At 50.9% G+C, this 12,729-nt stretch overlaps 1 long non-coding RNA gene across 3 annotated transcripts; it reads right to left on the bottom strand.

Moving 5' to 3' along the window:
* Window positions 1-4,050: 4,050 nt before the first annotated feature.
* On the bottom strand, window positions 4,051-10,666 carry LOC144370070 (uncharacterized). 3 transcript variants are annotated; one of them, XR_013430006.1, is made up of 4 exons: window positions 9,271-10,666; window positions 8,165-8,330; window positions 4,746-7,556; window positions 4,051-4,191 (listed from the first exon to the last, which is right to left on the bottom strand). It is a non-coding gene; the product is annotated as an uncharacterized LOC144370070 (long non-coding RNA). The 3 variants fall into 3 exon arrangements; XR_013430004.1 differs by having other exon boundaries at window positions 4,051-7,556; window positions 9,271-10,663; XR_013430005.1 differs by having other exon boundaries at window positions 4,051-4,854; window positions 9,271-10,662.
* Between the last annotated feature and the right edge of the window lie 2,063 nt (window positions 10,667-12,729).

The following is a 12,729-nucleotide window of genomic DNA, read 5'->3' as shown; positions in this document are numbered from 1 at the left end:
AACCGAGCCCCAAGTGGGAGAGTGGACTGGCCCAAGGTCATGTAGCTGGAGATAACAGAACTCTGCCCAAGGCCCAGCTGGTCACCTCTAAGCCTAGAACACAGGCCTTTGGGGCTAAAAGGGGGGACCCAGATCTGTGCTGTGTACTTGTCCCTACGTCCCGGAACCCCTGCGAATGCTAGGTTTTTAAACATCGAACACAAAACCATCTTTCTTAGGATGCGTGTAGACTGACAAGGCCCAGGGTCTGCTGGCCCATGGATTCTGAGCACTGAGCCTGTTTTCCTCTTTCCTGCATAACTTGAAGGCCATGTTTACAGGGCCGGTTGCTGATTCCACCATCTGTCCACCTCTGCGCTGTCATCCTGTCTGCTTCTCCTGATTTCTGGACCCCAGCATTGCTCGCCCTCCCCAGGCTCCACACAACCCATGTGAGGTCAACAGAGAAAACACGCTCACACTCACACCCTGGTGTGGACCGGCCTCTCCTGTTCAGTCTTATCTTGGCAGGACACACCTGAAGGTGCTCAGTCTCTCCCATCCTGACATTCCCTGTCTCCACCCCATGTTCCCTCAAAGCCACCGCCGTCTGCGTCCTCCAGGATCAGGAGTCCTCTCCCCCTGACTTGCCGTCTGCATTCCTGCTGACCGTGTTCTTGATGTGAACTTCTCCAGGCAGACCCCTGGGCCCCTCCGCCCCCTGTCTGGCTGGCTACTCCTTCCTTCTTGGCTTCCAGGGCGCCATTCCCTGGTCTTTCCCCCCATGTCCTCTTCTCCTCAGCCTCTTTCCCTGTCCTTGTCACAGAGCGCCTTAGGAACCCCGTCTTATTTCATCTCCCCAGAAGTCGACCCTGTGGTAGGATTTGATCCCAGAGACCCCCTGCGGGCACGGAGGAGGGAGACCCTGAGGGCTTTTTAGTTCCCAGTGAAGGAGGAGGTGTGGCATTTGTCTTCCTGCGTCTGGCTGGTTGCTCTTGACCTAAGGACCTCCAGTGCCACCCCTCAGGGCAGAGAGGACGGAACGGAAAGAAGTTGGACGACGGGCACAAACCAGGACAAGTTTTGGCTCCAGCAACCCTTGATGTATTTCACATTAATAGACGAGCATGAAAGTTCCCAACACAGAAAAGATCACAATCGACGAGACAGAGTGCTGAGTATTCTGATTTGATCATCGCACACTGTACTGAACTCCTAAACTGGACCTCATAGACACGTATAGACACTATGTCTCCATGTATGTTTAAAAACCAACAATGTGCAGAGCGGGTGTGGGAAGTGAGATGGGCGGGAGGTGAAGAGCGGAGACCCGGGTCAGACCACGGGGTCTGGCACCACATCCTCCCGTAAGTCTTAAGAATCCAGCATTATCTATTCTGGAGCAATGATTTCTGAAGAAGGAGTGAGCTGGGGGGATTCATCCACCAAATTCTGCCAGTCCCTGGGGCCAGATCACATCTTCAGACAGAAATGCAGGTGGATGTCACTCTGGCTGAAACCCCAAGGGCCAGGGAGACGGGGATTTGTATGATTTTGCACACTCCTGGGCGACCGCCTATGACATTATCACTGCAAAATAGAATCTAAAGGCAGAGGTGAGGCCAGACATCCATGATCCCAGCTGCTCAGCAGGCTGAGGCAGGAAGTTTGCCTGAGCCCAGGAGTTTGAGGCCAGTCTGAGAAATATAGCAAGACCCTGGCTTGAAGTAAGTACGTAAAATCCCAAATAGTAACCGTGGCAACAGCAACAGAGCCGAAGATCCGTTTATAAGCCTGGACAGTCCTGACGCCAACCCCCTGTGTCCGAATTTTGTGGCCTACTCTGGATTTCCTTTGACCCTCAACTGCCCCCAGAGACTTGTTTGATAAATGGACATGTGTGTGTGAGTGTGTGAGTGTGAGTGTGAGTGAGTGAGTGTGTTTTCTCTGTTGACTTCCCTGGACAACGTCCACTTTCTTTTTCACCGTATCTCCACAGTCTAGAGACACCCTTGGTGTTGAATAAAGTTGTACTGAATGGATACTAAAATGCCAGCATCTAGCATGCTTAGCTTAAAAAACAAGTTGTCCACAAACCCAGAAACTTAAGAAAACTAGTTTTACTTTTGGAGATTTTAGACAGAATACGTGATTATATATATTTTTACATATTATATTTTTTGCGGGGGGGCTACTGGGGACTGAACTCAGAGGCACTTGACCACTGAGCCCCATCCCCAGCCCTATTTTGTATTTTATTTAGAGATAGGGTCTCACTGAGTTGCTTAGTGCCTCGCCGTTGCTGAGGCTGGATTTGAACTCGTGATCCTCCTGCCTCAGCCTCCTGAACCACTGTGATTACTGGTGTGCGCCACTGTGCACAGCTTGACGTATCATTTTGATGTAAAAAAATATGCATTGTGTGACTTAGGCCACCACTAACTGGCTTGGCAAATGCCAATTTCTGTAACTCAGGTGACCAGAGTCGGCTCCAGGGCACAGGACAGAGTCAGCAAGCAGCTCAGTGTTCCTGCTCAGGAAGATCTTGTGCTTTCAAGCTTTGCTTTCAACATTTTGAAGTTCTGTAATAGCTTTGAACAAGAGGTCCCATATTGGGGCTGGGGCTATGGCTCAGTGGTGGAGCGCTTGCCTACCCCGTGTGAGCACCAGGTTCCATCCTCAGCACCACATAAAAACAAATAAATAAAAATAAAAGTATTGTGGTCCATCTCAACTAAATTTTTTTTTTTTTAAAAAAGAGGTCCCATACTTTCACTTTGCACCTGGAAAAAAAAAATTAGACAGCGGATCCTGCAGGTGACACAGGGTGACGTGAGTGGGGACCCAAACCTGGCGTTTAATGTCTGTCTGCATCTTTGCTGGAGGCTCAGCCACAGGCCCCCTTGAAGTGGTTGGCGTTTTCTAGGAGCTCCACATCAAGGCCGCTCACAGCACTAACCCCCACCTGTGACTGCTGAGCTCCAGGGTCTGCTCGCACCGACTCATCCCCAGACACACACTCGAACGTTTCTGCTGATCGGGGGCAGATGGCCTGGATTGGAGCCTGTGGTCAGAGTGTGAGCCGGGAGCCACTCTTGACGCAGTTGCTGTGGGTGTGCGTGGTGAGAGGCAGAGCCGTTCCTGGTTAAGTCAGGTGAGCTCCCCAGCGTGACGTCTGCATTGTGGCTTCAAAACCGTAGGGAGAGCTCGATGAGGGCCCTTTCCCACTCGCAGAAACTCTGAAGTGGGCCTGGGGTGAGTCTTAGGAGTCTTCCTTTTTAATGGGTCCCTTGGGTCTCTCCAGGGCCATGCCATGTGGGACCTTCAGTCACAGGTGTTCTCCCTGACATCTCATTGTGAGAATTTCAGATACGCAAAAATGTTGAAAGAACTGCGTCGGCACCACCAATATCCCTGCCACCCAGGTTCTGCAACTAACGCTCTGTCATATCTCTTTATCACCTGTCAATCCATCCGTCTCTGTATCCACTCATCTGCCCACGTGTCTACCCAACCATCCATCTACCCACTTATATATCCATCCATCCACCTGCTCATGCACCCGTCTCCTCAACCACTCATCCACTTTCACAACCATCCATCCCTCCCTCCCTCCATCCATCCCTCCATCCATCCCTCCCTCCATCCATCCCTCCATCCATCCCTCCCTCCCTCCCTCCATCCATCCCTCCCTCCATCCATCCATCCCTCCATCCATCCCTCCCTCCATCCCTCCCTCCCTCTATCCCTCCCTCCATCCATCCATACATCCATCCATCTTGATGGAGACTTTGAAATGTTCCATCTCTAAACACTTCTTGCTAAATATCGATTTTCCATGAGCCAGCAAAATGTGGCCAGGGGGCAGACACTTGACAAGTCACGAGATGACAGCACCACACTTTCAGGTTAACTCCTCTGTCTTTGATGTGTTGTCTCCTAGGGGGCTGTCTTGTTTATCTGCCTCTTTGAACTGTCCCCATCGGTTTCCAAAGGCATGGTTCTTTTAATATTCATTCAATGCAAACACCTCCAATTCATCTAGGTAAATAATCACAAAAGGCACAAACATTTTAAAAAGCAAAACATATGATTTATGATTTGAATGTGGCTTGAGCATCCCCCGAGGTCGGTCCTCAGTGGTGGTGTTGAGGTGGTGGGACCTTGAAGAGGTGGGGCCAGGTGGGAGGAAGTAGGTCATGGGGCACTGCCCTTAGAAGAGATGAATACTGGAGTCACAGAGTGAGTCAGTTACGGTGACAGTGAGTTGCTATTTAAAAAAGAAAGACTGGCTTCTCCGTGGTGTCTGACTTCCTATCCCACCACGCCATCTCTTCTGCATGTGATTCTACTATGCTGCTCTCCACCATGTGGTTCTGTCGCCAGAGTCAGTGCCAAGTTGTCTGAACTTTCGTCCCTGAAAACTGTGAGCTGAATAAACCTCTTTTCTTTTTACAGTATATCCTGCCTCAGGTATTTTGTTATAACAACAGAAAAAAGCCTAATATGTGTACATATTATAAAAAATAATAATGACCTCATTGCTCTTGAGAATGTCTGCCTCATTCTCTTGTCACGTTCACCCCTGGTTTCCCACGTGGAGCTTTTTCGAGACGTAGGCATCCTGCTCTAGTTTGTGCCTGGGGACTGGGGGCCTTGGACACTGTGGGGCCTTGAGTAGCTTTTGAGTGTGGTTTTAAAGCTGTCTCTTTGGCCAAGGTCTGAGCCGCCTGCCCAGTCTTTCTGGCTCTCCAAAGCTCTTTTACCTGATAATATTTCGCAAATGCAGGCAGAATATAGGTCAGCCGATGACCCGAGGTCAGGTGAAGCTCGGCCATCAGAGGCTCAGCGCCCATCCATCTGCACGGGGAAGCTCTGTGGGAGGGAATGCAGCCTAATGTGATCCCGCTCACAAAGCCCATTAACAGGGAGGTGTGGGCAAGGACGGCCCAGGCACAGTAGGGTGAAGCCTCCTGGAGAGAGAAGCAAGGCATTGTAACCACACAAAGTAAACAAGTAAACCCAGAAGGCCTGTGAGCTCTGAGCGGCTGCTTCAGACCTCGGCCCTGCCCGGGTCTGGGTGCTCACTCCCCGCAGCTGTGGGTTAGGACGGAGCACGGGCTGCTCCGGGTTCCCAGCACCAACACCTGTGACAAACGGGACCCTGACCTGCCTGTGTGTACGCCAGTCCTGAGACTGGCTCCACCCTGACGGGCCACGGGAGAGAAATTTGATTTTTGACACGTGACATTCTCCGCCGTCAACCGTCAAACCGTCCTTTGTCCATGATGGAAAGCCAGGACACTGACCTGCGTGTATTCAGGGGCAGGCGAGGCAGAGTGACCCACACGGTACGCACTGCATTTCATTTACAGAAACGAAGCACCAAATATTCATAGACCCTGGTGTAGGCTCCCTCTCCCTCCTAGAAAGAGCTTTTTGACGTCACCCTGATCTTGTCTCAATGCCTTGGTGTCGCCTCCCGGAGGAGGGCCCAGGTGAGCTCAATTCCAGAGGCTCAGGGTGGGCACCCAGAGGCGGCCCCTCCAGATTTCACACACGCATGTAAACAGAGAGGGTGAGGTCGCAAATCAAGAACCCGGGGCCAACATGGGCAGCGAAACCTGGGGACAAGCCAAGCCCCCAGACCCCAGAATGCACAGGAGGTGGCAGACCACCATGGACCACAGAGCTCCTGGCCTGGCGTCCGTGAGGTGAGGAAGGAGAGTAAGGCGGTGGGTAGGGCCCAGCGACCCAGGACAGAGACCCCACTAGGCCAAGCGGAGAACAGCGGCCTCCTGCTGAGTGAGCGGGTGGCCCCCTGAGAGGACCCCAGGTGGTGTAGGGGACCCACCACCAGGTCACCAGGAGAGTGCAGGAGCCTCACCGGAGGTTGACCAAGTGGAAACACAGTCTCCAGCTGAGACCAGTCCAAGAGACTCCGTGCCCAAGGGACAGTGAGGCCCACTTGAAGAGAAAGGGAGGAAGGAACACGGAAACAGGATGTCACTGGACGGGCTTCTCAGGTTGTCACTAGTCACTGCAGAACTCAGCAGCTTAGACGACAGACTTGGTCTCACCCATTCTGTGGCTCAGGAGTGGGGTGCCCCTAGCCGGGCCTACCGACTCAGGGTCACCCCCGAGGGGACGCACGTAGGACTGAGGGTCAGCTGGCCCTGAGAAGGTCCACTTTGGAGTTCACCTTGAGCTGCTGGCAGGTCCTCCCTGGCTGTTCCTGGGGACACGGGTCCCTGCTGGGTGGCTTCTCCATTCAACAGCTTCCCTCCTGGGGCTTGGCCTCAAGATGAGCCAGCCAAGAGAGGGCGAGTGTGTGCCCCAGTGACGTCACAGTCCTCTTAGGCTCCCCCTCTCCCCTTCTTCTCTCTGCCCAGGGCCCTGCCTTCCCTCCTGACTCTTCCTTTTACCTTTCAGTCGATGCTTGGGCAGAGGCAGGGCCCCTCCGGTTACTGTGCATCTCAAGGGTCCGATTGCTTCTCTCACAGCGTGTCTATTAGGAGTGGCGCCTTTGTCTACAAGTCTGCGGTGAGGACTTTAAAATCGTCATGCAACAATATAAAAACACAGTGAGGGGCTGGGGTGGGGGCTCAGGGGCAGAGCGCTTGTCCAGCATGGGTCAGGCACTGGGTTTGACTCTCAGCACCCCGTATCAATCAACGAAATAAAGGTCCACTGACAACTAAAAATCTTAAATCTATATACATATATGCCCAGGAGACTGGAAGAGGGTTTCCATTGTCCACAGTCTCATCCCCAGCACCTAGCAGGGTGCTCAACACACAGTCAGACTTCAAGGACTATTTGGATGGATGAATACGTTTGATTTTTGAATGGCCGTTGTGTTTTTGCCCCTCACCATCCTACATCGCACAAGGGCAGTGGGATTACGCTGTGGTTTGAATGTGTCCACCAGAATTCGCGTGTTGGAAACTTCTTTATTTGTTTCTGGCGGTGCTGGGGCTTGAACCCAGGGCCCCAGAAATGCTAAGCAAATGTTCTAGCACGGAGCCACACCCCACCCTGTGTGTTAGAAACTTAAACACCCCCAATTCATAAATTCCTGGGACTGGGTCTTTGGGGGATAAAGAGGATTAGATTGGTGGTAAGAGAGGGTCCCATGATGTCATCATTATTAGTTTTCTAAGAGGAGGAAGAGAAACTTGAGTGAGGAGAGTTGCTCTTCTCTCACCAGAGGATGCCTTGCACCATGTTATAACGCAGTAAGAAGAAGCACCATGATAGGGGACTTCTCAGCCTCCAGAACCAAGAGCTAAATAAACCTCCGCTCTTCTTAAATGACCCAGTCTGTGGTATTTTGTTATAGCAACAGAAAATGCACTGCCATCATCTGTTAGAACCAGCAGGGAACCCAGAGTGCCTCTGCTCCCCTGGGTCAATGTGAGTGTGTTGAGGCTGAGGTTCTGCTCCTGATATCCCCTGGGGGGGTTTCAGGCTTCACCTAAAATCTTTAAGGAGTAGCTCCATGGTGGATGCTGGGTGAAAATTCTTCTTGCTCTCAGAGTAAGTCCAGAAGTAGCGAATGCAGAACACCACTTTAGCTAGAAGGAGATAAAGAGACCCCAAAAGCACACTTTTTGAGAACTCTTCCTCAATAAGATTATTTTCCTCCTAATTTGTTAGCACCTGTGATTGTGGGGGAAATGTAGGATTGACTTGTCTGAAGTAGCCTCTAAAACATTCACTCTGGGAAGAAGGAAGGCTCTGATGGACAGCGAAGGGCTCCATACTGTCATCTTGGCTGCACTCACTTGCTGGGGTGCCTGGAGAGATATGGAAAGTTCCAGCACCCTGTCCCACCTCCTGAAGCCCTGCTGTGGGGGTCTGGGGTGACACATGCCCCCAGAGGTTAGATAAGTTTTGTCAGCCTTTGCAGGGTGTAGCTATCTCTCATCCCTATATATGAGTCACTATTCCCTATAATTTGCATAAACTCAGGGACTATGTTTCTACCCAAGGGTGATTTTTTTAGTTAAGTAAGCTTCTGTATTATAGTAAGCAAACATTGACCCTGAAGTCGATAATCGGTTTAATTGAAAGGAGATCATTCAGCAAAGCCGTTCTTGTTGTAGGAGAAGGAGTGGCACCGAAAAGTGGAATGAATGGGTGGCACGTGAGAAGAAACTGTCACTGTCCACAGTCCACTTACCACCGTGAGAAGGCCCCGAGTGTTGCTTGCTTGTTGCTCAACTGTTGGGACTGAGTGTTCAGTGCTGGTCTCTATGGTTCAGAATCCAGGATGACGGACAGGAGAGTGGGAGGTTATCCTCACAGAGGCTGACTTCCAGCGTGGGCAGTGGAGGTCTACGGAGGCTCTGGGAATAAGAGAGAGTGAGAGAGAGGCCTGAGGAGAGGGATGCGGTGCAGCAGCAGGACCTTTGGCATTACCTTTATCACCAGGACTGTTGGTGGGTGTGGTCGTCAGCTGCACCACTGTGCAGAACACCTGAGATAGTCAACTTAGAGCAGGAAAGTTTATTTTGGTTCTCTGTTTCGCAGGTTTCAGTCCACAGTCCTTGGCCCTGTCGCTTTGGGTCTGTGGCAGCACAGAACATAAGGACCAGGATCCCATATTGAGCATCCCCTTTAAGGACACCCCCAGTTACCTAACTTCCTCCCACTAGGCTCCACCTCTTAAAAGTTCCACTACCTGCCCATAGTGCCACAGGTTGGGGGTCAAGCTTCCAACACCTGGGCCTGGAGGGGACATTGCACATCTAGACTACAGCAGGGGGTGTTCTGAAGGGGAACATTCTCTGACATCCTTAAACCTCGATAAAGACGTAAACTGCTTCTGTTCACTTTTGGTAGTTAGATTGGTGTTTCTAACATCACTGATGACACAGAAGAACATTGTGTTTTAATGAGTGCTTAGCTCAAGGGCTGGATTATACGTGCCTGAACCTTTTTTTTTTGTGCAAAAGCCTGTGAATTTTTTGGACTCTAAGAACACATTTTAATACTAATTAGGTTCTCCTGTGTATAAGAAATGACGCATGAATATGGAAATCTAAAAGTCCTAACAGTAGGATTGAGTTTGTGGTGGATATGAATCTCCCTTCCCACCTCAGATCTCCTGGGCCCATTCCACATGCCCCACTGTTAATAGTGTTGTAGCCACGTCCTGTTTATGCTATCTCTGTTAACAATGGACTGCATACATGATGGTGGTCCCATAAGATGATAATGGAGCTGAGATATTTCTATCACCTAGTAGTTTTGCTCTTTTTTATGTTTGGATACACAAGTACTCACCACTGTGTTAAACGGCCTGTAGTACTCACTGCAGTCACGTGCTATGGTTTGCAGCTGGGAGCCACGGTTTATTATCAGCCTGGGTGTGTAGTAGGGTACACCATCGAGGTCGGTGTGAGTACACTCTGACTAATCCACCACAAGGAAATTGCTGAATGACGCATTCCTAGGACTGTTTAATATGCAGGCCAACAAAGAAGGCACATGGGCAACAGGTCAAATGCTTGTGACCTTGAGTCCAAATGCTGAATCAGGGTGTTTATAACCTTGACCAAGTACTGAAACAGCTGGCCAGAAGTCTCAGAGAGGGAGCCTAACTCTAGCCATCTTGGTTCTACCCCTGGTCCCGTCCAGCGCGGCTGGTGGAAGGTACATGGGGTGTGATTCAGGGACGCCCGTGAGGGGGCAGATAGAAGACGTCCCTTAACCCAGACCCTAGCGTCTCCTCCTTCCTCTCTTTTACCTGCTGCAAGCTTCTATCTTCTTTCCATTCCTTAAATGAGGGTGCTCTCCCAGGTGCACCCTGGGCTGCTTGTCTTCTCAGATCACAGTGTACCTGGGACTGTCACCCTGCCCCTGCTGGTGGCTTCAAGGGTCAGCAATCAGCCTGTGGCTTGTGCTGGTGGGTCTTAAGGGGGGACCTGACACCCGTCATTTACACACCACCACAGTGGTGCTCAGCGACAGTCCCACTTCCCTGGCTGACGCTCCACTTTCAACCCAACAGGTGCCCCCGGAGCTCCAAAGTGGCAGCCAGGAGACCTCTCCCTCTGGCCTCACCTGGTCAGGTCCCGGGTCCTGCCAGCAGTACTTCCAACACCAGTCTGTGCCCTCTCTCTGCCCAGATAAACTGCTGCTCCACCCTCCTGTGTGGTGCCCCTGCTTCCGGCCTCCCAGCCACTAACCTTCCTGAGACCCTTCTAAATTAGAAATGTCTTCATGTCCTCATTCCACTTGGAACAGTGCTGCTTTCTGTTTCTATTCTGACGGAACCCACACAGTCTAAAGCCTATTTTCTACATTTCTGCATTCCAGGCATTTTTGAAATTCTGTGGTTCTGAAAACATGGCTGGCTCCCTCCTGCCCTTGCACTCTGTTCTCTCTGCCTGGCACATTCCAGCCTTCTGCTCTCTGCCTGCATCGTCTGCTTGGTTCTACTGCCACTCGGACCTCACCTCAGAGACGGGGTTCCAGGGAGCCTCAGGTATTTTCCGTGCCAGGGCCGACAAGCATCTGCACACACCGCTGGGCTGCACCCTTGCCTCCCTGAATGTCCCTGGCATCTGAGAATAAAGCCATGTGTCTGACGTTCGCCACTGAATCTAAGTCCCAGGATCTCCAGATGGTTTTCTAGTAGCAACGCCCAGCGGAGACTCCCCAGGACTTGGGAGCTGTGAATGGGAGAGAATGAGTTAGGAAAGTTCCCCACCTACCCCTGAAAACCCAACAGCCGTGTCTCTGGTCCCGAATTCCTCATGGTGTGGGGCTGCGGCTGTCAGGAGCTTTCTTGGGCTGAATATTTAAATGCCCCCATCCGACATTCCTTCCTCCTTTCTCTTTCCCTTCCCTGGCTCCCTGGCTCCTTCCCTTTCTGGTGACGGGAGAGAGCACTGAGCCGGTGGCATCAGAAGACACTGTAGGTGCAGAAGCACATTCCCTGCTGCCTGCTCCTTCACCTTCCAGACACAAGCCTAGTCTAGTCTGACAGAGTGATTCTGAGTTTATCTACCTCCTCTGCTTAGTGGCCTGAGCTGCTTCACCTGGGCAGTCCTCACCTCACTAACCACCCTGCTCAAAGGCATACTCCTTCCATTGTTCTGGTCTTTCATTTTTAATTCAGCAGTTAACAAATTACATTCAACACTTGGCTATAAAATAGGCTTTGTGTGAGTTGACTTTGTTCAACTGGAGGCTAAGGTGTGTGTTCTGAGCATGTTTAAGGGAGGTTAAGCAGAGCCGTGGCACTGGGTAGGTTAGGCGTATTGAAGCATTTAATGCTGCATGAAATCCTGGGATGCAGCTCAGTGTGGAGCACTTACCCAACATGCGTAAAGCCCTGGGCTCCATCTTCAGCACTGCCGACATAAACAAACAAATAAAAAAGCACTTTCAGCTTGTGATATTTCCAACTTACCAAGGGGTTTACCTGGATGTAGCCCCATTGCGAATCAAGGAGCAGTGGTCATTTGACTTCTCCGATTTCTGTCCTCCTTGGCTTTTCTGGGATAGTTTGCTGCGATGGTGAAGTGAACATCTGTCTATCTAGTTGGATTGGAAGCTGTAGATAATGCAATCCATTCAGGTACCAGGCCTTGTCTGTGGGCATCCTAAATGCTAACCATGGAACAGTCAACTACCACACGTATGGATTCCAGGCTGTGACACATAAAGTATAGCAGTGTTAACTAAATGTATCGAGTTTGGGCCATTATGTGTTTCTTCCATTACGGAATAGTAAGAAGATACATGCTATCACATGGGGTATGTGTCTGTGGACAATTTGAATATCTAAAAGCCTCTGGATGCAGGGGGATGGGAATTGGGGTGCTAGTGAAGTTCTGTTTTGTGTTCAAGATGCTGGTTGCATGAATATCATCAGTTTGCAAAACTGCATCAAGTTGCACAGATGTTTGGCTTCCTACGTCACATTGCATTTCAATTGCAAAATGGTTTAAAAAGTAATGTTTGACACTGAAACTCAGTGACCTGGAGAATAAAGAGGGGTGGGTCCTGATCTGTCCGTTGAGGGTGGTAGAATCAGGTAAAACCAACCACAAACAGTAAGGAGACCTCCAAAGGAGAGCTGAGCTCTAAGTAGAGAGAACTCCGTTTTCCATGACACGACCGCGTTGCCACGCCTCCAACTCACGGCCGAAGAGAAGAGCTGTCTAAGGTGGAAGAGAGCTGGCAGACCTAAGAGGGTACCGGGCTCATGTGGCCCTGGGAACAGGAAGGATCAAGGAGCCAGGACTGGGTGGAGCCAAGACAGACAGACAGACATCTCTGGAGGAGGCAGGCTGCTCTGTGGTGGGTGGAGAGCTCTGCCATGGCTCCAGAGTAGAGTGAATGCCCCTGGGCCATCCTGAGGGCTGGTGGCCAGGCAGTGCTGTGATTTGCCGAGACAACCCCCAGGGTTGGAAATCTGGCAAAATGTCCACGACCCAGGATTCACATGAACCTGACTCTCTGCCCTAGGTCCTTCTCAACCATGTTCCTCAGCCACATCTGGTCTACTGTGGTGGATACTCCACATAAAGACTATCCACAATCAAAAAAGAGCCAACAAAGACCCAGGCAAGAGTAAAAGTGGGAATTAATTGATCAACAAGAGACAGGTGAAGAACACGTACAGAGTCGGGCTTGAGATTGAAGAAAATATCAAACGCATGCTTCTCCATGAAAGGCAAAGACAAGGGAAGGAACGGCTCCTGGGGAGCTAGCTCTCCAAGGAAAGGCCTG

The sequence above is a fragment of the Ictidomys tridecemlineatus genome, chromosome 13, assembly GCF_052094955.1.
Source record: "Ictidomys tridecemlineatus isolate mIctTri1 chromosome 13, mIctTri1.hap1, whole genome shotgun sequence".
Lineage (NCBI taxonomy): Eukaryota > Metazoa > Chordata > Mammalia > Rodentia > Sciuridae > Ictidomys > Ictidomys tridecemlineatus.
The sequence above is the reverse complement of the archived record's forward strand: the minus strand, read 5'-3'. Positions and strand labels throughout refer to the sequence as shown.